The sequence below is a fragment of the Mastigoproctus giganteus genome, chromosome 1 (assembly GCF_048544385.1).
Source record: "Mastigoproctus giganteus isolate SK-2022 chromosome 1, ASM4854438v1, whole genome shotgun sequence".
NCBI lineage: Eukaryota > Metazoa > Arthropoda > Arachnida > Uropygi > Thelyphonidae > Mastigoproctus > Mastigoproctus giganteus.
In genome coordinates, this window is record NC_143575.1 from 7,036,607 (window position 1) to 7,063,906 (window position 27,300).

At 38.9% G+C, this 27,300-nt stretch overlaps 1 protein-coding gene across 1 annotated transcript in view; it reads left to right on the forward strand.

Annotated features, from left to right (window-relative positions):
* The window catches only part of LOC150090520 (RPA-related protein RADX-like), a 164,763-nt gene that overhangs the window by 75,504 nt on the left and 61,959 nt on the right, over nucleotides 1–27,300 (forward strand). The window lies entirely within an intron of this gene.

The window sequence follows — 27,300 nt, forward strand, 5'->3', positions numbered from 1 at the left end:
AAGAGGCACCTCTGTAGCCAGGTGGGAAGGAGCAGCAGTGCAAAGCACACACTTCTTGATTAGACCGGGGTTCGAGCCTGTGACCACCAAATATGGAGGATGCGGAAAGGTCAGGGAATGACCACCGCATATCCCCGGAGCAATATGGCCTTAGTTGTTAATGCTTCTAAAAACCAAATAACAAATAATTGGAAGACTTATCGTTCTCCAGGACCCAAAAAAAAAAGAAGACAATTGTGATCAGATGTGAAGATCATGCTTATTGTATTTTTTGACTCACAAGGAATTGTTCATTATGAATTTGTCCCACACAGTCAAACACTGAACAGAAATACCACAAAGAAGTTCTTGAATGTGCAATACCGTTCAGAGGAAACAACCAGAAAAGTGAGCTTCAGACAATTGACATATTGCATCATGACATATCCCTGTACACTTAGCACTTTCCATTCAAGGGATAGCGTGCTTGCAAAACACTCCATGGCTTTTGTCCTCCATCTACCATACTCACTGGGTTTAGCTCCCTGTAATATTTTCCATTTCCTAAACTTAATGCCTGTTTAAAAGGTTGCACATTTTCAATGACGGTTGAAATTATTCAGAATGCAACAATTCTAAAAGACGCCTATCGGGAATGCTTCTGAAAGTTGCCATAAGCTTTGGAATCAATGTATACAGTGTCAGAGACTGTTTTGAAAGAGATCATCCAAATAGCCAGTAAGCTTCATTTCCCAAATATTAGTGCAGTCCCCAAACTTTTTGATCGCACCATGTGTTTATTTTTTTGTTTGTGTTATTCAGTTAAGTTCAATTGCTTAGTTTTCTTTCAGATCATTATCCATTTTCCTTGAAAGTATCTTAAATTGGTCTCAATTTCCATTTTTCACCAGAAAATAAATAACTATTAGGAGTGAATAAAGATTAGATAAAGATAATGATACCACCACATATCCCTGGAGCAATATGGCCTTGGTTGTTAATGCTCCTAAAAAAAAACCAAATAGCTTCTATTGGAATGAGCAGCAGCATGGAACGCAAGGCAATGGAGATTTCCGGGACTGTTGGGTGTCATAGTGGAACAAATAAATACATGGGCTGTGTTAAGGAAACTAAGAGTAGAAACGGGTGCATGTATACTTGCATGTACACCAATGCTAGGAGTATAGTTAATAAATTTGATGAGCTTGAAGTACTAGTCTAGACATCAAAGGCAGATATTGTTGGGATATCACACAGATATAAACAGTGTAGAATTGGTATTTGGAGAGCACAATGTGTACAGAAAATATAGACAGGACAGGAAGGGAGGAGGGGGACAATGATGTTGGTGGACAATGCAATGTTGAGTCTGTTTGGTGTGACATAAGCACTGGGAAAGGAAAAATTAGAGTAGGTGTGTGTTATAGGCCTAATGAATCGGATGAGCATAATGAGCAATTGTGCAGAGAAATAGAGTGGGCCAGTAAATCAGAATGTCTTATAATGGGAGATTTTAACTTTCCAGATATTGACTGGAACTTGTGGATTGGTCACTTGCACACTAGCAAGACTTTTTTTGGATTTATTGGATAACTGTTTTCTACAGCAGCATATTCAAGAGGCAACCAGAGGGAGTAATACTTTTGATCTGATTATCAGCAATGATTATTCATATATTAAGAATTTGCAGATAAAGGAACCACTGGGTGACAGTGATCACAATGCACTGATGTGGGATTTACTTAAAGATGTAACTCCTATCAGCGATAAAGGGAAGGGTTTTTGCTTTTGTAAAGATGACTACAGTGGTCTCAGACAGTTTTTAAATTCTCCACAATGGGACCAATTGATGATGTTACCAACAGCAAATTCTAAATGGGAAGCATTCAAGGAAGTAATTTTGGAAGCTACTAGGCTTTTTGTCCTAACTAAGAAATACTGTTCAACGTTTAAGCATAAATGGATGGCAGATGAACTAATGAGACTGGTGGCAGAGTAAAAAAATGCATGGAATGCACAATTTATCAGGTGACATAGAAGCCTATGGCAGATATAATCTAGTCTGTAACAAAGTCACAAAGGAGGTAAGGCAGGCAAAGGCAGATTACGAGACATCTTTGGCAAAGGATGCAAAAGAAAACAGCAAACCATTTTTACTTATGTAAACTATAAAAGGAAAGGAAGTAATTTTGGAAGCTACTAGGCTTTTTGTCAGATTGGACCACTTATCGTAGTCGGGTTGATTATTGATGATAATGCTCAGATAGTTGATGATAAACTGAATGAGTATTTTGCATCTACATTCACATATGAGGAGTTATTCAAGGAAGGGAATGCCAGAAGTTTATTAAACTCTAACAGGGAGCTAAGTGATGTTATAATAACTGAGAGCAAAGTGGAGGAGAAATTGTTGAAGTTAAACATAAGGAAGGCACCTGGAGTGGATGGAATCTATCCAATTATATTAAAGGAGGCAGCAAAGGAAGTAAGCAAACCCTTAGCCATAATTATGAGAGCTTCCTTGGACTCAGGGGAGGTCCCCATGGACTGGAGGTGTGCAAATGTATCACCAATTCACAAAGGGGGTTCAAAAGGTAACACAAGTAACTACAGACCTGTTAGTTTAACTCATGTTCTGGGGAAAATAATGGAATCACTGGTTAAAGAAGCATTGCAGGATCATCTAGACAAGACTGAAGTAATAGTTAAGACACAGCATGGGTTTGTTAAAGGGAGGTCTTGTCTGACCAGTTTTATTGGATGCTATTGATGTGGAGGTGCCTCCGTAGCCAGGAACAGCAGTGCATAGCACACGCTTCTTGATTAGACCGGGGTTCGAGCCCGTCACCACCAAATATGGAGAATGCGGAAAGGTCAGGGAATGACCGCCTGCATATCCCCGGAGCAATATGGCCTTAGTTGCTAATGCTCCTAAAAACCAAATAACAACAACAACAGCTATTGATGTGGTCACAAAGGAACTGAATGTCAAAAATAATTTTAATATCATATACAGTAAACCCTCGATTTAATGGACTAATAGAGGAGAAGGGGTGTACAGCTAATAGAAGGAGAAGGTCAATGGACACTGCTCTTCATGGACAAATGTTATTAGTGGAGTTCCCCTAGGTTCAATGCTGGGCCCATTGTTGTTTTGTGTATTCAACAATGATATTGATGAATTATATCAGGATTAATGTCCAAGTTTGCAGATGATAAAAAGGTTGACATTGTTGTTAACGACAGTAAAAACAGTATGCTACTCCAACTGGATCTAGTCAAGTTGGGCAAATGAACTGAGAAGTGGCAACTGAAGTTTAACATTGACAAATGAAAAGTACTGCAATGGGTTGCAATAACCCAAGAGAAATGTACCAACTGTGTGATACAACACTGAGAGAAGTGAAAAGTGAAAAAGACCTGGGTGTAATTGTGCAGTCACATATGAAGTTTGCTGACATTGCAGATGGGCTGCCAGGGCAGGTCACGGAATCTTGTCAATGATATATAGCAGGGGTGGCCAACAAGTCGATCGGGGATTTAATTTCGGTCGATCATGACGAATTTTAAATATACAGTCATCCTTTGATTTGTGCATCTTGTGCAATGAAATTTTTGAGATGGTAGATCAAAGCACATTTTGAAGGAAAAAAGTAGATCGCATCACAAATTAATTTGGCCACTCCTGATATATAGGAATTTTGCTAGCAGGGACAGGGAGGTGATTATCTTGTTGTTAAGGCAATGGTCAGGCCACACCTAGGGTACTGTGTACAGGTCTGGAGGCCTCATTTTATGAAGAATGTAAGTCGCTAGAATGAATACAAAGAAGGGCAGCATGATTGGTGAGGGGAACAAAGGGGTGTTCTTACTAAAAAAGACTTAAATTCTGCAAATTGCAGCACCTGGAGAGTAGGCACCTGTGAGGTGATGTGATTAAGGTGTATAAGGCCTTGAATGGGTTGAGCAAGCTGAATGCTGTGATGGGATTCTTCCTCTTGCTCAGATTAATATCCTGAGCTGGCATAGATTCAAATTCAATCTTTTGTTGTGGAAGTTGATAGTCTAAATAAATTTAAGGCTGAGCTGGACAGGCATTTGGAATGAATGGAGGGGGTGAAATGGGAGGGTTTTTTCTTTTTTTTTTTTTTTGTTTTTTTTTTGCTAATGCTACATAAGCTTGCTTTCTTGCATTGTATGCCTCTATTATTGCTAATATTGCCAAATGTAACTGCTCACACTTGCATGTTTCAAAGAGCCCATTTATTAATACAGTATTTAGTAATACATCGGCTCACTTTGACCTTAATTACATACTGCATTCTTGTCAATTAGACTTTGAACCAGTTTTTGATAACATTAATGCAGTTGGTCCATTCCTCCTTCAGTACAGCAGTATTCAGCCACTGATTTTTGGCTGGCCTGGAGTAAATGTTCAAGAAGTAACCCCACTAAATCCCTGTCGGCAAGCCAATGAAGCTTTTGCACACCCATTTCTTCAAACCAACTAACCAAGGTACAACAGGCTGTAGTGTGATATGGTGCATTAATCATTGCTGAGTAACTTTCATTATCTGTATACAGTAATACCCCGAAGTTACGCGACAGGTGGGTCCGACGAAAATCGCTTAAGTCAAATTTGCATAAATCGGGGCAGAACTTTGCATATAAATTTTGTTTAATTGGTACCAAGGATTAACAAAAACACTAGTTTAGAAGAAAAATATATTTAATAAAATTGCAGTTCTTTATACATATTAATACAAAATATGTATTAAAAAATAAATGAGTTACGTAAAAAAGTTATTTCGATGTCGATGGCTTCATAAAATCTAACAAATTCGTCTGATGACACAGCGCCTTTTTTTCACGCAGAATTTCTTCGTAGCAAGCTAATAATTTTTTTATTCCTTGCTTTGTAGCTATAACGCATTCTTCGTTGGAGTCTACGTTTTCTAAAATTTTTAAGCCCTTTTCAATTGAGCTGAGACCTTCTGTCAAGCTTGCAATTGTCATGTGCTTTTCTAGTGGAACTGGGTCTGAGTTTCGGATACTTCAGTGACGTTTTGGTCACGCATCTCTATGCGCTAACACTTATTGTCAGCTCTTGACTATGTGAATCCAACAGCTCGTTGACATCATCACCATTGACTTCAAATCTAATTGCCTGGCAAGATTAACAACTTCTTCTATCACATGAGCGACATGATTAGTTTCTGGCGTTGTTTTCGTCTCGTTTTGAAAAAAAATGGACAAAGTTTCTTCAATGATTCTTACGGCATCTAAAACATTGAATTGTTTCTAAAAGTCTTTAACAGACATTTCAGTATTTTGTCTCATAGCTTCATTCAGACGTGCAAACGAACGCCTCGTGTAGTAGGCCTTGAATGTTTTGATGACTCCCTGATCCATCGGTCGAAGCAAGCTGGTTGTGTTTGGAGGCAAAAACACAACTTTCACATGTGGGTCGAAATTAATTAGGGTGGCAGGAGGGTGACTAGGTGCATTGTCAATAAGAAGCATCACTTTAAATGGAATCTGTTTAGACTTGCAATAACATTCGACTTCGGGTATGAAGTGGTGACCAAACCAGTCCTCAAAAACGGAAGCTGCATTCCGCCAACCATCACTGTCAATCAGTCTTTGGAAACCTTAAAAGCCTGGAAAGTTTTTTTTTTTTTTTTTTTCTTCGTGAAAACGATGTAATTTCCGACAAAAGTTGAGCAAGAATTCGAACGTACACATATAAATATGACAGTTGGAATGCAAATTCTTGTGTGCAGCTCATGCGGCAGCAAAGTTGAATTTTGTTCATCTTTCGCTCTCACTCTCCGCCGTCGCACCGTATATCGATAGCATATGAAAAATGACCTTGAAGATAGTGGCAGTGTTGCCAAATGAAAAAATCAAGAACCGCATAACTCCGAGTTTGCGTAAGTCGGGGTATTACTGTATATATTAAAGTTTGGATAATTCAAAGCTAAAGGGGATCAGATTTATTTTGAATTATCCAGTTGTTTAAATTAATTATTTTTTATTATTATCATGTTTGTTGGATTCATGATGTGAAATGAGCAGGGGCTTTGTAATGGGGTAATTTTGCAAATGCGATCTCCAGCAAAAATACAATATTAGCAAAGCAGTAGTTACCTTTTGGCATAATATCTTGCCTATTTTAAATTTCTTTTTTTTTTTGTTTCCTTTTTTTTTTTTTTTTTTTCCCTAGTCACTGACAGATTTAAAATAACTGTATACATTAAGTAGAGTTAGTTTTCAGTTTACATTTTTTAATGTAACATAACATTAACATAAATGTGTTAATATTCTATGGATAAAGGGATGGTTGAGTGGGAGAAGACAGAGTAGTTATCAACTGACACTACTCTTCATGGACTAATGTTATTCGTGAAGTTCCCCAGAGTTCAGTACTAAGCACATGGTTATTTTTAATATTTATTGATGAAGGCATATCAGGCTTTAATGTCTGAGTTTGCAGAAGATACAAAAGTTGGTTGGGGGTTGTCAATGACAATAATCAAGTTATAATACTGCAACAAGGTTTAGAAAAATTAGGCAGATAGGCTGAGAAGTGGCAATTGAAGTTTAACATTGAGAAATGTAAGGTACTGCTTATCATTAGTAGTAATCCCAAAATAACTTAACAAATATGTGGTACCACTCTAAAGGTAGTAGAGAACAAAAAATGTCCTGAGGGTAGAACTTCAGACATGAGTTCTCTAAGCAGCTAGGATAGCCCATGAGTTGTTCTCAATGTTATAATGGAATTTTTCCAGCAGTAATTAAGAAGGTAATTATTCTGCTCTATAAGGCAATAATTAGGCGGGCTGTATCTTCATTACTGTATATGGATCCAGAAGCCTCATTTTTGGAAGAATGTTGATCTCAGTCACTGAGATGTGGCATACACCTAAAAGTGACTTGGGCTCTCTTGCTGCCAGATTTAACTTTCATTTCCATGCTACACCTTGTGAAAATCAATAGGGTGGTAGCTTATGCTTGTTCAACTCAATGACTTACCCTATCATTAGTATCGAACTTCTCAACTTGAAACTGCTGCAGCCATCCACATTCATGTCACCCCCCTGTCATAGTTATTGTAGCATATTGTGACCCCTCTGTGTCTGTCATCTAATTTGACCATTTTTGCTCCTTGTTAATCTTCATCGTTAAACCACATGATATTGTAATTTTGTTGGTAACTTTAATTTTTTGTGATTTACTTCCCATCAACATTGCCACTCACTTGTGTAGGCAGCTTCTAATTCTGAACTATATCGAAACCACTTCCCCACTTACTAGGAGTGCTGCCAGGTTAGAATCTTTTGTAATACCCAAGTTGCCATTTTCACTGAAAATCTACCAGTTTTTTTTGACTTAGACCACCTTCTACAAACTACATTCACAGTATCTTGCTATCTTATGACCCCATGACCTTCTAAGTCTTGCTGGCTTGCTTTAATTTCATGTGTCATTAACACTTAGTTGAGGCATATGATGCAAGAAACAAGCTTATGCAGCATCAGCCAAAAAAACCCCTCCCATTTCACAAATCCATTCACTCCAAATACGTGTCCAGCTCAGCCTTAAAATTATTTAACCTATAAAATTCCACAACAAGCGATGGAAGTCTGTTTCAGCAATCAACTACCCACTGGTTAAAGGCAAATTTCCACACATCTATACTACAACTGTCTTTCTCCAGTTTGAATCTATGCCCCCTCAGGTTCTTAATCTGAGCATGAGGAAGAATCATATCAGCATTGAGCTTGCTCAACCATTTCAAGGCCTTATACACCTCAATCAGATCACCTCACATGTACCTAGTCTCCAGGCACTGCAATTTGCAGAACTTAAGCCTTACTTGGTAAGCACACACCTTTTGTTCCCCTCACCAATCCTGTTGCACTCCTTTGTACTCTTTCTAGCAACTCTACATCCTTCCTAAAATGAGGTCTCCAGACCTGTACACAGTACTCGAAGTGTAGCCCGACCATTGCCTTGTACAATGGAATAATCACCTCCTTGTCCCTGCTAGCAAAATTCCTATATATCAATCACAAGACTCCACAACCTGCTCTGGCAGCCAGTCTGCACTGCTAGGCGAACGTCATATCTGACTGCATAATTACCCCAGATCTTTTTCACTCTCCACTTGCCTGAGTGTAGTACTACAAAGTTGGTACATTTCTCTTGGTTTACTATTACCCACATGCAGTACTTTGCATTTGTTTTGTCAATGTTAAACTTCAGTTGCCATCTCTCACCTCTTCTACCTTTTCTAGATCCTGTTGTAGTAGCATACTGTCTTTACTGTCGTTAACAACCCTGCTAACCTTTGTATCCTCTGCACACTTGGACATTAAGCATCATATACCTTCATCAATATCACTGATAAATACACAAAACAACAATAGGCCCAGCACCGAACACTGGGGAACTCTAACATTAGTCCACGAAGAGCAGTGTCCATTGAATACCACTCTCTGTCATCTCCCACTCAACCATCCCTTTATCCCTTGTAGCAACTTGTCCTTAATGCCACATTGCTCCAGTTTGCACAGCAGTCTTCCATGTGCAACAGTATCAAAAGCTTTCATGAAATCCAAGTATATGATATCAAAATTATTTTTTCATCCAGTTCATCTGTGACCACATCATAGTATCTAATCAGATTGGTCAGACAAGCCCTCCCTTTAACAAACCCATGCTGTGTCTTAACTATTACTGCAGTCTTGTCTAGGTGATCCTGCAATGCTTCTTTAACCAGCAAATTTTCCCTGGAACAGAAGTTAAACTAACAGGTCTATAGTTACTTGTGTAATCTTTTGATGCCCCCCTTTGTGAATTGGGGATACATTTGCACACCTCCAGTCCACGGGGACCTCCCCTGAGTCCAAGGATGCTCTCATAATTATGGCTAAGGGTTTGCTTACTTCCTTTGCTGCCTCCTTTAATATAATTGGATATATCCCATCCACTCCAGGTGCCTTCCTTATGTTTAACTTCAACAATTTCTCCTTTACTTTGCTCTCAGTTATTACAAAATCACTTAGCTCCCTCTTGGAGTTTGATAAACTTCTGGCATTCCCCTCCTTGAATAACTCCTCATGTGTGAATATAGATGAAAAATACTCATTCAGTTTATCATCAACTACCTGAGCATTATTATCAATAGTCAACCCATCCACATTAAGTGGTCCAATCTGATTTATCCCTTTCCTTCTATAGTTTACATAAGTAAAAACGGTTTACTGTTTTCCTTTGCATCCTTTGCATGTCTCGTAATCTGCCTTTGCCTGCCTAACCTCCTTTGTGACTTTGTTACAGACTAGATTATATCTGTCATAGGCTTCTGTGTCACCTGATAATTTATGTGCATTCCATGCATTTTTCTTCTCTGCTAAGAGTCTCATTAGTACATCTGCCATCCATTTATGCTTAAACGTTGAACAGTATTTCTTAGTAAGAAAAAAAAGTCTAGTAGCTTCCAAAATTACTTCCTTGAATGCTTCCCATTAAGAATTTGCTGTTGGTAACATCATCAGTTGGTCCCATTGTATAGAATTTAAAAACTGTCTGAGACGACTGTAGTCATCTTTACAAAAGTAAAAACTCTTCCTTTTATCTCGGATGGGAGTTACATCTTTAAGTAAATCCCACATCAGCACAGTGTGATCATTGCCTCCTAGTGGTGGTTCCTTTGCCTTCAGATTCTTAATGCATGAATAATCACTGCTGTTAATCAGATCAAGAGTATTACTCCCTCTGGTTGCCTCTCAAACATATTGCTATAGGAAACAGTTGTCCAATAAATCCTCAAAAGCCTTGCTAGCGTGCAAGTGACAAACCGACAAGTTCCAGTAAATATCTGGAAAGTTAAAATCCCCCATTACAGGACATTCTGATTTACTCGCCCACTATTTCTCTGCACAATTGTTCATTATATTCATCAGATTCATTAGGCCTATAATGCACACCTACTCTCATTTTCCCTTTCCCGGTGCTTAAGTCACACCACACTGACTCAATATTGCATTGTCCACCAATGTGAATTGGATGCACTTCCTTAAATTTTGTGTTTCTTAACTAATAGCTAACCCCTCCTCCCTTCCTGTCTATCCTTTCTGTACACATTGTACTCCCCAAATTCCAATTCTGTACTGCTTATATCTATGTGACTCCACATCTTTGATATTCCAACAATATCCACCTTTGATGTCTTGATCAGCACTTCAAACTTATCAAATTTATTAACTATACTTCTTGCATTGGTGTACATGCAAGTATACATGCACTTGTTCCTACTCTTAGTTACCCTAACACAGCCCATGTGTTTACTGTTCCACTATGACTCCCAGCAGTCCTGGAAATCCCCAACACCTTGCTTCCCAGGCTACTGCTCATTCTAATAGAAGCATTGCAAGAATCTAATATGCCTCTGCCTGCAGCCACTGTTAATCTTTTAGTCTGTGTATCCCCCCCCAAGCTAGCAGTTTTCTGACCCACCTAACACTGCCTCAATAGCATCTGCAAACACTCTTGTACCCTTTCTATTTAAGTGTACCCCATTTCTGTAGAAGCAGTCTCTGCTGAAATTGGTTCAGTGATTACTTTATGACCACACTATAGGGGTGTGGTCTTCTATAACAAATTGCATCTTGTAATCACAATGTTAGCTTAGTCCTGCACGAAGAAGGATTAGCCATGTTTTTTTTCGGCCATACTCTTTCCTTGTCTTTTAAGCCATTTGAACTTCAGCATCTTATGCTGGTGACCTTTCCTAGCTTTTCCGTTCCATTCTGGCAATGGCAGCCTTCACAATTCGTGTATGGCTCAACAATTTATTGATGACTTCCTCAATTATATAGAACTTTCTGGTTTGCATATCAGTCGCTTGGAGACTAAGTATCTACCATTTTGCTCCTTTGACAATCTTCTCTTTCCTGCATATTAGAATCCAATCTAAATTATTTCTTTAAACCAGATTAAATTTTTTTAGAGTACATCTGGATTCCAAACTTCTCTTCTCAGTTCATTGCACAAAGCATCAGTCTACCATTCTAACAGCATTTTAGTTTATAAAGGGCAGCCTTGTTCTCATTCATAATCGGAATACCATATAGAAATATTTTGCCACCTTCCTCATACCTTACTTCCTCTGTGCATCACTAATCTCAGGTGCCTCCGTAGCCAGGTGGGAAGGAGCAGCAGTGTGTAGCACACGCTTCTTGATTAGATCGGGTTTCGAGCCCATCACCACCAAATATGGAGGATGCGGAAAGGTCAGGGAATGACCACCGTATATCCCGGAGCAATATGGCCTTAGTTGCTAATGCTCCTAAAAACCAAATAACAAAAAAACAAACAAGCATCATTAATCTGGTCATTCATCTTGAAACTTGCAACTCAGTTTATCATGTTGGCTAAATATTCTCTTGTCAGATGGTTAAGTGCCAAGCTTGGACACCCTGTTGTAATCTCAACATCAACTTTACCAACAAATTGAAATAGTGTATATTACTGTTCGTTGGCAATACAAAGTGATTCAGTGTTTTATAACTTTGATCACTGACTAAAGTGACTTTCTTAATCTGAGACTTTCTTAAGTGGTGAATTCCAGCCAAGACAACCAGAGCCACTCTGTCTCTTTGGTCTAAACTCTGCAGAATAAATAAATTTGATTTTTTTTGTTTATCAACAACACTGTCAAGCTAGCCACCTGCTTCAATCTTTAACTGATGCCTGGATTTTATTCCTTTGTTAAAGCTATACTCACCTATTTCATATGTTATTATTATTATCATTTAATTTATATAAACCCCTTTAGTTTGCTTGTATGTGGTTATTACCTTTACTTTGGATAGCAATAAATGATTTTAAGTATATATGTTGAAACAACTACTGTTAAAACAATTAAATAGAGTAGAATAAACAAAACTTTAATACTGTAGTTTGTTTTACATTAAGAAGGGGAAGTTAAGTTTGATCACAAGCAGCAAATGTTTTAACTGTTGTTTTTTAGTGGATATTTTAGTATTGCACATTTTTTTATATGTGATACAACAAATTGCTAATGTGAATGTCTGTTAACTTTTAATTATTCAGCAATTAAGCACTAAAGTTCAAATTAAAGATTGCCATTTTTATTTGTAATTTGAATTTTTTCACTATATAGAACAGGATGTTCAAGAGGAAAAATATTCGAAATAACAAGTACTCTGAATTCAGCAAATTGGATTATTAGAGCTCTACTATATAATGTGTGTGTTTATGTTTTTGGTATTTAATTAACTAGCCTGATTTTCTCCCAGGTCCATTATTCATTGTTATGCTGAAACAGAAAAGGGCCCTTTTCTGTGAGATTACTTTGCTAAACTGAATTGTTGGGATGACGCATTCTGGTAAATAACATTCTCCAGGCATCTGCCAGGCTCTCAAACATGGTCATCAAGTCAGAAAACAGTTTATCAGGATTTTTCAGTATATAACATAGCTTTCCAATATTCTATGGACCAATTACAATAACTTTTGCTGCAGTCAAGTCAGTGCTGTGCATTTCATTAGATTTGTGGGCTGCATTTTGCTACATGTCATCCTTGTACTTATAGTAGTTCCTCTGGCTTCCCTGAACTCCTGGTTGACAGTATTCACTGAGGACTGACAGGATCTACTTATTGTTTTTTAAAGTTCCCCCTGGTCTTTTTTTGTCTAAATTCCTATGGGCTACCCAATTGTTTCCCACAAATACATTTCCATTTGTTGATTATGTCAGCCACTGTTCATCTATAGTGTTTCAGTTTTGCTGTAAAAGCATGAGCAGGTTGATTGCAAACAAGATATTGTATGATCACTCCTTCATTGAAAGTTGCTAAGCTCAACACTTTGACTCATCGGCTATATTTTGTTGATCTGCATACTTCTTCACTGAAAACATTTACTTTTATAGCTATTCCTGTTGCTTGGATTGCAGGTATGGTTCATTTTTCCTAAATCGCAGTGGTGTCTTGATAATTTGGCAATATATTTTGTCAGAGCTCTGCGATATGTGGATCAGAAATGTTTCAAAATATGCATGTGGTTGGATAGATGGTGGTTCTAAGGGGGGGAAAAAATTGACACACAGTTTTGAATAACTTTAAGTGCCTCATGGGAATTTGTAGAGTTATAATTCCTAGTGTTATTTACATCTACAGAAACAATGAAAATTGCCTCATCTAAAAAGAACACATTGTAAGAATATTCTATTGTCCAGGTAATCCAGAATATCCACTACAAATGTCATGTGTCAGAATTTAGGTTGTTTTCTTTAAGTGGTTGCACCTTACGTCTCATTGTAAGAGAAGACAAATATGTTATACAGCAATACCCCACTTAGCACAGCCTCAAACAGCACGGGTTTCACTATGGTTTTCAATTAAGTTTAAGTCAAAAATTTACTGTATATATCAAAACTCATTCAATAGCCTAGACAGGTACTATGCATATATGCTACATTGTCGTACCCTAGGTACGAACGGCCTCCGTAGCCAAGTGGTCAGGAGCGGGAGTGCAGTAGCACACGCTCTTTGAGTAGACCGGGGTTCAAGCCCCTGACTACTGAATACGGTCGATCTGCCAACCCGCACTGGACCAGCGTGGCAGATTATGGTCCATTTCCCTCAGCATGAATTGTTGAGGAGGCTTCCATCCTGCAGTGGGTTGATAATGGCTACACTTTACCTTTTTTTAGGTACGGTACATATATGCTGCGGTGCCAACTCTATTGTCTACCCTGCACATGTGACAATAGCTCCTTTCAGACAGTCAGCTGCAACGTGCAACAGTGTTCAGTATTCTTACTTCCATCCTGAGAAGACGACATGATAGTTTTTCAAACTTTTCATTTCAAATTTTATTTTTTACCCCTTTAAATATTCTAACCAAGATGCAGAAAATATATCTGCATCTTGGTTAGAAATCACTGCCAACAACATGCGTTCTGTTTGGCAGAATGTTTTGCCCTATTTGGTAAATGATTTCACCGGTTTTGAAATGCAAGTTCAGATAATTGCCGAAAACATTGTGAAGGTTGGAAAAGACTTGGAATTTGAAACTTTGAACACTGCCAATGTACGTGACTGCACTGACTCACATGCGACTTATATGATGCAACTCTCTTTGAAATTGAGAAGCAAACTGCATATGCAGAAGAGGAAAACAATTCTGAAGTGGATAACACTGAAGTGCCACCAAAACAGAGCGATCAGAGAGATAACTGGATAACCAATTGCAAAAAACAGTTGGCAAACCATAAGATGGAAGCTTGTTTAAAACACCTTTATGCCAAACACGATCGAAAGCCTTTGAGATGTCAAGAGCAACTGCTTGTATTTCACCAAACTTTTTCCATTGAATTAGTCATTAAATGGGTAACATAAACCTTCCATCTGATTGTTGATCAGATGGAAGGTTTCTGGGTAGTTTGAGTTGGTGGTTAATTGATTTCTCTATTACATTAAAAAGAGTAGAAGTAATTGCAATGGAACGATAATTCGATGGAAGGATTTGTCACCCTTTTTAGGAAATAGCTGGATATGAGAAAATTTCCAAGCAGAAGGAAAACACCTTTGGAATTAGAAAGTGAAAAAAGGTGGCAAAGAAAAGGAGTAAGTTCAGGAGCACAGGTTTTGAGAAAAAGTGGAGAAATACCATTGGGACGTGGAGCTTTCTTAGCATCAAGATTCGTCAAAATCCTTCTCACATCCTTTTGACGGAAGACCACAGGAGGCATTTAATGGAGCGTGTTGGGAATGGTGAGAGGTGTTTTACCAAGATCATTAATACATGAGTTGGAAGAAAAATGGGATGCTAACAGGTCAGCTTTATCCTCGCCTGAAGTGACAACAGAACCCTCTGGTTTTGACAGAGGTGGGCAAAAGTTGCAGCCAATAGCTTTGGAAAGAGACCAGAATGCTCGGCTACCATTAGGGCAAGAAGCAAGTTTTCTACTCTTAGCCTGTTCAAACTCTAATTTGGACTGATTAATAACTGCTTTACAATTGTTGCGAGCTCTGGTGAAAGCAGAAAATGAAACTGAAGAATTAGAAACAAGCCAATTACGATATGCAACATTCTTCTCTTGAACAGCCTTAGCACATTTATTGGAAGACCAAGGTTTAGATATAGGACGAGATTATAAAGTGGAGTATGGGATAAAGGATTCCATTCCTGCAAGAATAATTTCACTGACACAATCTGAGCAAACATTGACATCAGAAGTTTTGAAACAGGAATCCGACCAAGGAGAAGAAGAAAAGAAATCTTGCAGGTCATCCCATTTTGTATTCTTGTAATGCCAAACAGGATTGGGAACAGCAATGAGATAAAAGCTCCATTGGAGAAGAGACAATTACCAAGTTGTGATCTGAGGTGCCAAAGGACCTCTCACTTTGACTGTTTACTTAGAAGGGTCATTTGTGAGAAAAAGATCAAGCATGTTGGCTGTATGATTAGGATTGTCTGGTATTCTTGTAGGTAAATGAACAGTCTGTGCAAGGTCATTATTAATTGCAAAAGCCTCAGCATCTCGACCAGCTGGGTCGGTGTGACTAGAAAACGGAAGCCAGCTGGAGTTGTGAACATTAAAATGACCAAGGAAAATTACTTCACTGTTAGGAAAGTTGGACTGGAGAAAGTCAAGTTGCAAAGAGAGGAAGTCAAAGAGCTCCATGTGATTAGTGGAGTTGGGAGAACGGTAGAGACAACAGATGAATTTGACACAATGAGGTAGAGAGATTTTAAACCAGAGAAGATCGAAAAGAGGAGATTCCAAATTTACCAAGTCTCTGACAGGGAATATCGGAACGGACATATGCACAAGTACCACCTTTGAAGTGAAAAGAATCATACAGCGAATAATTTGGGCAACTGAGATGAGCAGTAGTTGAATCAACCGATAACTGATATTCTGTCAGAAAAAATACATGGGGTTTGGCAGACTGTAAGTGGAAATGGACATCATTGAGATTAGAATTGAGACTATGTATATTTGTGAAGTGAATTAGGAAGTGTTTGGGAGGTTTAGATCTTTTTGCAGATAAGCTTACTCTATTAGTTTGACAATTCATGGTTTATTCAATAGTAAGAAAAAGTGGGTGGGACATGCTGTATGAAGTAATGAAATTTTTGGATATGGCGTACACATGGTAAGAATATACCCAGATCCTTGACATAACGTGGCCTCTACAATGCCTTCCACATACATACTATTCGGACTCCATCCAGTCACTAGCTGGCAAATAGAGGTAACAAGATTATACACTAGCTGATCTGGAAGCCTCCTAAAGAGTTACCAATAGGTTCAGTCCGGTGTACTAACTAGCGGCTGGCCTGCGAACACCGCTTTAGAGCTGTACCCTCGAAATGTAAGGAAGATTGGATCTCGCCATGATGTTCATCATAACCTTAAGTCATCAATCATACTGCATGATGGAAGAGATGGGGAAGGGTTGACCGGAACTTTGCTCTAGAGACTAAACATGGGTTCCACCACTTCAAGCCTCCAATAAGCAAAGTGGTGGTATTGCACCAGTTTATGAGAGTCATCTACCACCTAGTACTGCCTGGTAACACAGAGGGGTGGCATTCCTCCATGTGGTGTGGGCACCACACCTCTACCCCTGCTTATGTTAGTTCTCACCTGGGTGGTCACCCACCGTGTGCTTGTTCATGGAGGTTATACCTGCCCCAACATCATGTTATGTAGTTAGTCTTTATGGATGACTTAATGTACTTTCCCACATTTTCATCATATATTATGATTTGTTACTCTGTAGCCATTATTTCAGTTTGTGAGTACTTGGTATATTCTGTGATTAGTGAAATGGCTGGAGTGAAGGAAGTAGAGATTACAAAATGTTTTTGCTTTGAACTTGGCATAACTGCTTCAGAGGTCTGTGTTAAAATATGTCAGCCACTGAAATGCTGAAAATAGCTTTTGATTATGATATCTGGAAAGGACACAGACATTTAAATGGTTTTTCTGGTCCAAAAGGTAGGTTAAATATCAGTTGAAGAATTGGAGCATTCAGTTTTCGATGAAAATGTGGAAAAGTTCATCAAGTCATCCATAAAGACTAACTACAATAACATGATGGCAGGGGTATTAGGCCTGTTGTACTGAAATGCCAATAAAAGATTTGAATGTGCAATGAGTCACCATCTCTGTGCTTACAACCTGCTGGATTATGTCAGAATACACAAAAGCTTCCTTTCCTAGGTTGCAAGAGATGAAAGCTGGGTTAATGGTTACGACCCAGAAACAAAGCAACAGTTGTTCCAATGGAAGAGTCCATCACCTCCACATTCAAAAAAAAAAAAAAGCAAAGAAAGTCAGGTCCAGTGTGAAGAGCATGTTTTGCTTATTAACAGGGAGGGAATTCATCAATAATTCATTCTTGGAGGATAAACTTCAAGATCTTTAGGCATTTGAGGGAGGATGCCAGGAGAAAAATATGAAAAAGTAGCACAATCAAAAACTGGTTGCTACACTACATAGCTATTGATAGTTGGTGAACTAGTAGGTATACAGCATATGTGCAGCTTAAGAAATAAATGTTAGAAATTTGTTGCATAGTTAAAAAAAAAAACTAGAGGTCACAACAATGCAATTGCTCTAATGAAATATAGGCAGTGTTGAAGCTGAAATAATGATTGGTTCTGGTACATTATTAAATAATGACTATAGAGCAGATATATTGAATATAGTGCATGGATTTGTGGTTAAGAAAATGAACTTTATTTCTGAAAGTTCAGGCTTTATTTAAATCACAATTGTTTTACAAATAAAGTTAGCAGTTTTATATATAAATATATGCAGGATTCTACTGTTGATGAAATTTGTAAGAGGCAAAATGCATGCACTTTGTATGTTTTCTTTTTTTACATTTTGAAGAAAGGAATGCATAATTAATCATGGAAGATATACACCGATGAGCCAAAACATTATGACCAGTGAGTCGTTATGCAAATCGAAGCAACTGCAGGTGAACTACGCGCGAGTCAGGACATGGTATAAAAAACACCTGATACTGAACTCCATTAATCAATGTTAAGTCTTGTTTTTCATATGGGAAAGGCAGCAGACTTAAACGAGTTTGACAGAGGCCAAATTGTAATAGCCAGATGACTGGGTCGGCTGTGGTTAGTACCTACCAAAAGTGGTCAGAGGATGGAAAACCCATGAACCGTTGGCGAGGTGTTGGACGACCACAGGTCATTGAGGTGAGCAGAGGCTGTCCCGGATGGTATGTGGCAACAGAAGGGCGACTGTGGTGCTACTCATGCAACTCATCCAATCATTAATTGGATGATTGCTTTCTACATCAGCATGTTCGGGAGGCAACTCTTGATCTGATTATCAGTAGTGATTCTTCATGCATTAAGAATCTGCAGATAAAGGAACCACTAGGTGGCAGTGATCACAATGTGCTGAAGTGGGATTTACTCAAAGAAGAAACTACCATCAGGGATAAAGGGGAAGGGTTTTTGCTTTCATAAAGGCGACTACGGTGGTCTGAAACCGTAATTAAATTCTATATGGTGGGACCAACTGATGATGTTACCAACAGCAAATTCAAAATGGGAAGCATTCAAAGAATTTATCTTGGAAGCTGCTAGGCTTTACATACCAACTAAGAAATATTGTTCAAGGTTTAGGCCTAAATGGATGTCAGATGAACTGATGAGACGTATGGCAGAGAAGAAAAATGCATGGGATACATACAAATTAATGGGTGACATGGAAGCCTCTGATAGATATAAGCTGGTCTGTAACCAAGTCACAAAGGAGATTAGGCAGGCAAAGGCAGATTATAAGAAATCCTTGGCAAAGGATGTAAAGAAAAACAACAAAGAATTCTTTACCTATGTAAACTCTAGAAGGAAAGGGATGAAGCAGATTGGTCCACTGGATATTGATAGTTCAACTGTTGATGATCCTGCTCCGGCGGCTAACAAACTAAATGAGTATTTTGCATCTACGTTCGCCCATGAGGAGTTATTCAGGGAGGGGAATGCCAGAGGTGAGTTAAACTCTGGCAGTGAGCTAGATGATTTTGTAATAACTGAGAGGAAAGTGGAGGAGAAATTGTTGAAGATGAACATAAAAAAGGCACCCGGGGTGGACGGAATCTATCCAGTTATATTAAAGGAGGCAGCAAAGGAAGTAAGCAAACCCTTAGCCATAATTATGAAAGCTTCTTTGGATTCATGGAAGGTACCCATGGAGTGGAGATGTGTAAATGTGACCCCAATTCACAAAGGAGGATCAAAGGGCGACACAAGTAATTATAGACCTGTTAGTTTAACTTCTGTTCCAGGAAAATTAATGGAGGCACGGGTTAAAGAAGCACTTCAGGATCATCTAGACAAGACTTCAGTTATAGCTCGGACACAGCATGGTTTTGTTAAGGGAAAGTCTTGCCTGACCAATTTGATTGAATACTATGATGTGGTCACAAAGGAACTGGATGCAGGGAATAACTTTGATATCATAGTGCAAACGCATAAGAAATACATAACTATATCTGAATAAATCAGAATATTAGTAAAACGGTATCGTTTTAAGTTATATCTCATATTGTGAATACCTTGACAACGAGTTGCCATGATATTGCACTACTTCGAATAAGTAACACTTCACTTAAGGAGAAGACTAATGTTACTTATTCTCAGATGGATACCACCACCCAGAAAGCACCGTTTTAGGGCTATTTGGCACTTCTTCATATTGTGGAGTTATACTTCATAACTGTTTTGCATCACTCGGGTACCCACCCACCCACCGAAGAAGGGCCAAATAGCCCTGAAATGGTACTGTCTGGGTGGTGGTATCCATCTGGGAATAAGTAACATTAGTCTTCTCCTTAGGTGAAGCATTACTTATTCAAAGTAGTGCAGTATCATGGCAACTCATGAAGGTATTCACAATATGAGATATAACTTAAAACTATGCCATTTTACTAATATTCTGATTTATTCAAATATAGCTATGTATTTCTGATGCGTTTGCACTATATTTATACAGTCTAGACTCTCCCATAGCTTGAGACTTATGCCCTAAATGCTTTAGTCTAAATACATGATGCACCATCAGGCATCTCTCATATTGTGGAGTTATACTTCATAACTGTTTTGCCATCATTGCATCACTTGGGTAGCTACCCACCCGCCGAAGAAGGGCCAAATAGCCCTGAAACGACCCCAGGGGAGCCTGATGATGTCTGGAGTTTCCAAAAATAGGTAACAACAGCCTTCTCCACTGGGGAAGCTTTGCCTATTCAAGGAGTTTGAGTTTTTGAGTGGTGTGAGTTGAAGGAGTTACTGTCCCTTTCATTCTTCTACACCGTTTATTTTCCTCTTCCACTCCTACTATTACTTTCCCTCTACCTTTTTGCTTTTCTAAGTCTAATAGGGACAAGTGGATAGTCGAGTTATTATCCCACACATATACAAATAGCCCTGAAACGTTGACAGGTTGTCGAGAGCTTTTTTAACAAGTTTGGTAAGGTTGTTAAGAGGAAAGAATATGAGGAATGGCCAGGCTTAGAAACAGGTACAGTGCAAATTCATATTGACATGAAAACGCCCATGCCAAACATCATTTATTTGATGGGTTACAGGTTATTAATAAATTACCCAGGAGTTCAGAAAGTTTTTTTTGAGGTGTGCAGGTAAAGACCATTTGGGAGCAGAATGTCAAAAATCACGTTGTTTTAACTGTAATGGCGCAGGTCATATTACGGCCAACTGCCTTAATAATTGTAAAAAATGCGGAGCTTCCACACACAAATTCATTCAGTGCCCGGAACACACGTTTGCCAAAAGAGTTGCTGGTGGGGGAGGACAGCAGAAAACGAGCGAGCCACTAAAAAAATATGCCTAATGCTGAGGGTGCGGAAACCATAGTAGCGCAGAGGGGTGAGACGCAGATTAAAGAAATCACACCAATATTTACAATAGTGTACGATATGTCAGTAAAACAATTGGAACGTGCGGATCTAACTGAGGACATGGAAGCGGAAAATACAGTACAAAATGTACATAAGCGCGGTGGGGGGGGAGAAGGAAGAAATAAGCAGTAAAACTAAAAGAGCAAAAGGGGAAACAGATGAAATTCAAGAAGAGACCGAAACAAAACAAATAGAGGGGAAAGAGGTATCAATTTTGTCAGGTGGTAAGAAAGATTGCAAAACACTTTTGGGGTCTGATTCAGTTTCAGATGGCATACAAACAAGGGAATACAAAGGAATAGAATGATTAAATGTAATAGGAAACACAAAAGAATACAGGGAATATAGGCGAAGCTTGGTGGAAATTGTTAAAACTCGAGGAGAACTGATTTTTCTTTGGAATAAAAACAAGGAGGGTGAAGTAGTAGATATACAGTTCGCTTGGGGAGATTTCGTTATTTCCAATATTAGAAACAAGACTGTTGGAGATCTCACTGTGTTGCTCACCAATAACAAATTAAAGTTAAGTTCTGAACATAGCAATGTCTTAGCATAAGTTCTAGTAAAGTTCTGCTCATAATGTCCGAAATAACATTTATGTCGTTAAATGTACAGGGTCTGAGAGCAGTTAACAAAGGATGATATGACAAATTATTATGAGCATGGGGGGGTGAAGATTTGGTTTCTACAAGAAACCCACTTATCAAGTTTATCAGACATCCAGCAGTTTCAAAACAGATACCAGTTGTTAGGATTTTGGAGCTTTGGGACAAATCAATCTGCAGGGGCAGGAATAGTAGTGGTTCCTCCAATTTTTGGGACTATATGACTGGCGGGTAGGGATACAGAAGGTCGGGTTGTGGTAGTGGATTGGAGTTATGGGGGGCGCACAATTAGACTAATCTGTGTCTATAGTCCAAATTCCATTTTAAAAAGGAAAACTCTGTTTCAGGGACTGGGCAACTATGTGAGGGGGTTACAGTGGGTTGTAATGGCAGGGGACTGAAACTGTGTTCCTGACCCCATTATGGACAAAATTCTGAGGGTACCCGCATTGTGGTACCGGAGGGGGGGGGGGTTGTGAATTAATCGAGGTTTGTACTAAATGGGACTTGGTAGACGTCTGGAGGGAAAAAAATCTGGGGAAACGAGCGGCCACCAGAATAGCCAATAATATAGGAACTAGGATAGATCGCACTTATGCAACAAGTCAGTTAAAGGATAAGATAACAATGATATGGCATGTAAAATTTGCGGGAGGTCAACAAGTTTCAGATCACATGGCAGTAATGTGGAAGGGAGATTTATTTACGAACGTTAGTCTGGGAAAAGGCTATTGGAAGCTCAACCCAGCAGTTCTGGAGAGAGAGGACTGGGACTTTACAACAGTTATTAAAAAGATAGTAGAGCAAGGTGGAAATGAGTGGGAAATGTGGGTGAAAATTAAAGTAAGTGCTAAATCATTTTATTACTCAAAAAATTAAGGAAAGAAACGAACAACGTAGAAATAGACTGAAAGATCTCTTACAAGAAAAAAGAATTTACCAGCGGTGCAGGGATGAAAGGGCAACAGCAGAAGTACAAGCAATTATTGACGGTATAATATTAGAAGAAGAGAGAGAAAAGGCACGAAAAATACAGCTGAAATTTAGGGAGGCTGATAGTCCTTCAGCTGCGTATTACCAAAGAAGACTAAGGCTAAATAATTTAGCCAAAACGGTTCAGGAAATTAAAGACGATAACAACACACATTCAACAATGCTCACTATTATGAATCGTTTTGTAAATTACTATGAAAAAGAGCTTGCTTTGCAGAAAACAGAGAGAGAGAGAAGACTCCATTTGGACGATTGGACAATTCGCACCAGAGGGAAAAAACATTACAGGACAGGGAAATAATTATGGAGGTCTAACTGTGGCTCTAAAATCATGAAAATTACGACGCGTGCCGGGACCGGATGGTTTGGGGGGTTGAACTTTATAAGAAATTTTGGAACTTGTTAGCGCCAATTCTTCTGGCTGTCTTTAACAAATTTTTTCAGGAAGGGGTTGTACCCGAAGGCTTTTTAAATGCCTATACTACTTTCATTCCGAAGCATGGATGGGATTTAATGAAAATTGGTAACAGGAGACCTATAATGTTGGCTAATTGTGACTACAAAATATTTGCAAAGATTTCGACAGCTAAGTTAAAACGTGACGTAACCCAGGTAGTTAGAAGCACACAGTGCTACGGTATACCGGGGAGGGAGGCAGATAGAATATGACCTTGGGCTATTAAAAGATATATTAGAATATCAGAAGCAAAAGAGTTACAATTTAGCCTCAGTAGCAATCGACCTAGAAAAGGCTTTCGATAGAATCGGCCACGACTACCTTTTCTCTGTAATTAAAGATACGAACATAGGATCTCAGTTGTTTACAGTCCTGAGAAATCTATATACACATAGTAGTACACGACTTTTGATAAATGGAGAAATTTCGAAAAACATTAAAATCGATAGGGGAGTAAAACAAGGAGTCCGCTTAGTCCTTTGTTATTTACATTAGCACTAGAACCACTACTGGGAAGAATAGACAGAACCGAGGCCATTCAGGGGATACCATTGCCAAAGCCGGCAGAGCAGTATAAATGTATAGTGTATGCCTATGATGTTACTGCCACTCTCACTACGAGTTATGCGGTGGAAGAATTTGTCACTCATTACTTCTTTTGGTAAGAAGTGGGCTTTAAACATAAACGAAGATAAAACTAGGATCAAATTGTTAGGGGAATGGGTACATCGACCTTTACCACAACGAGAAGTGGAGTCGGATAAATCGATTCAAATATTGGGAGTTCCGTTTAGAGAGAGAGAGAGAGCCCCATGCTAACTGTAGGAGGGCTCACCACTAAAATATGGGAAAGGTTAAAAGCATGGGAAGTGGGACAATTTTCTTTTGAGAACAAATCCATTATTGTTGGAACCGTAATTACAGTGTTTATAACAGGAATCACAGCTAGGACAATGAGACGATTTTACATTCCAACATTTCAGTTTCTATGGGGAGCAAAACGGCAAGAGATAGCACAGAAATTTTTATTTTTACTGTGGGAAGATGGAGTAATAAGTATTCCAAAAATTAATTTGAGGTGTAGCTGTAAGAGACTGCTGGATGTAGCTAATATGGTGCAATATAACCATTTATTAGCGGTACTGATAAAATATTTTATGGGATTTAATACGGCCTTAATTAAAGGCGGCAATTATCTAGGGCCAAAGGCAGAAACAATTCCTATATATATTACAAAAAAATTCAGGATATGTGCACGCAATTAAGGGAGAAAGATGTAGATCCTTTTAAGGGTGGTTTAAAACGACTCTACTGGACACTGTTTAACTTAGACAGTCCAGAAAAGCCAAATTTAGGAAACCTTGTTTTTTTAAACAAGGTTTCCTAAATTTTTTAAAAATCTAAAAATTGGCGGAAACTACCCGTCGAGTATTGACTTTTTGTGGAGGGTTGGTTACGGAAACACCAGTGAACGATATCACGTATAGATTTAGTCAGACAGGCAACAGATTATGCCAATTTTGTACCGAAATTGAAACAGTGTACCATTTATTTTATTACTGTCGATTCGCGCAGGAAGTTTGGAAGAGAATTTGCAGATTTTTGAGGATAAGACAGTTCACACTGGAGGAGGTAATTTACTTGCAACTCGATCATCCCTTGGGCAAGAAAAAAATTTTCATGATATTTTTAATTAGAGGCAAAATATCATGTGTGGTAGCTTCGAAAACGGAAAAGGTTTGGGACCTTTAGGGGATCTCTTTGGGACTTGAAACAAACAATGTCTGCTTCCATGCAAAGGTTCTTACAGTTGGAAAAATGGTGTTTAGGGTCTGATAAGTTTCTGAAAAGATGGGGAGAGCCACCTCTTCTGTGCAGTTTGGTTGGAGATGAGGTTCATCTAAAGTACTGGTTTTAGTTATTTGGGGGAAAAAAAAAAAACACCTGGGTTTTTTTTTTTTTTTCATTTATTACAAAATTCAGTTTTCTTGATAAAAATCTAGATCTCTTAGGCTCTCATCAAAACAGTTCCATGATATAGGATTGAATTTTATAACTCATTTGTTTGGTTTAATAGATCTGGTCCAATGGGTTATTTTTCACATTAAATTCACAAATAGCTTTGAAACGATCGTCTGAATTAAGATTTTTCATGATTTAGGTTTGGATTTTATAATTCATTTGTTTGGTTTAATAGATCTGGTCCAATGGGTTTTGTTTTCACATTAAATTCACAATAGCCCTGAAATGGAGGCGCCTCCGTAGCCAGGTGGGAAGGAGCAGCAGTGCGTAGCACACGCTTCTTGATTAGACCGGGGTTCGAGCCCGTCACCACCAAATACGGAGGATGCGGAAAGGTCAGGGAATGACCACCGCATATCCCGGAGCAATATGGCCTTAGTTGCTAATGCTCCTAAAAACCAAATAACTAACTAACTAGCCCTGAAATGGTGCTGTCTGGGTGATGGTATCCATCTGAGAATAAGTAATATTAGTCTTCTCCTTAGGTGAACCGTTACTTATTCGAAGTAGTGCAATATCATGGCAACTCGTTGTGAAGGTATTCACAATATGAGATTTAACCTAAAATGATGCCGCTTTACTAATATTCTGATTTATTCAGATATAGCTATGTATTTCTGATGCGTTTGCAGTATATTTATACATAGTCTAGACTCTCCAGCTAGATAGTATAGCTTGAGGCTTATGCTTTAGAGTCTTTGATATCATATATTTGGTCTTAGAAATGCTTTTGATACTGTTGCACATAGAAGACTGCTGCACAAATTGGAGCAGTGTGGCTTTGGAGGCAAATTGCTGCTTATGGATAAAGGGATGGTTGAGTGGGAGAAGGCAGAGAGTGGTAATCAATGGACACTGCTCATCGTGGACTAATGTTATTAGTGGAGTCCCTCAGGGTTCAATGTTGGGTCCATTGTTGTTTTCTGTATTTATAAATGATATTGATGATGGTATATCAAGCTTAATGTCCAAGTTTGCAGACAATACGAAGGTTGGCAGGGTTGTTAAGGACGCTGCTGCAACAGGATCTAGAAAAGTTGAGCTGATCGACTGAGAGATGGCAAATGAAGTTTAACATTGACAAATGTAAAGTACTACATATGGGAAGCAGCAACCCAGAGTGACATATCAACTCTGGTACTACACTGACAGTGGTAGAGAACGAAAAGGACCTGGGGTAATTGTGTAGGCAGATAGGAAGTTTTCTGAGCAGTGCAGACGGTCTGCAAGAATAGCTCCTAGTGTCTTGTCAATGATATATAGGAATTTTTCTAGCAGGGATAAGGAGGAGATTATCCCCTTATATAAGGCAATGGTCGGGCCACACCTTGAGTACTGTATACAGATCTGGAGGCCTCATTTTAAGAAGAATGTAGAGCTGTTGGAACGAGTACAGAGAAGGGCAACAAGATTAGTGAATGGAACAAAGGGTTGCTCTTACAAAGAAAGGCTTAAATTTTGCAAATTACTGTGTCTGGAGACTAGGCACCTGCGAGGTAATCTGATTGAGGTGTATAAAGCCTTGAATGGTTTGGCATGCTCAATGCTGATGGGATTCTTCCTCTTGCTCAGAATAATCATCTGAGAGGGCATAAATTCAAATTGAGAAAAGGCAGATGTAGGAGAGATGTGAGGAAGTTTGCCTTTAGCCAACGGGTAGTTGGTTGGTGGAACAAACTTCCAACCTTTTGTTGTGGAAGTTGATAGCCTAAATAAATTTAAGGCTGAGCTGGACAGGTATTTGGAACGAACGGAGGGGGTGAAATGGGAGCAGGTTTTTTTTTTTTTTTTTTTGGTTGATGCTGCATAAGCTTGCTTTCTTGCATCATATGCCTCTACTAATGCTAACTCGCCAGTAATTAGAATGCTGGTGACCAGAGTAATGTGTCACAACAAGCAATACATCGAACCCTGCTGAAATTGGGGCTGCATAGCTGCAAGCCGCTCCAAGTGCCCATGCTAACCACAGTTCACCGAGGACAATGCCTACAATGGGCATGCGAACACCGAAAATAGACCTTGGGTGATTGGAAGAAGGTCGTCTAGCCCAATGAATCATGTTTCCTATTGCACCATGTCGATGGCCGGGTACGTCTGCATTGTTCACCTTGAGAAGTGATGGCACCTGGATGGATCATGGGATGAAAACAGGCTGGTCGCAGCAGTGTCATGCTTTCAACAATGTTCTGCTGGGATACCTTGGGTCCAGTCGTCCATGTGCCAGGCACTCTGA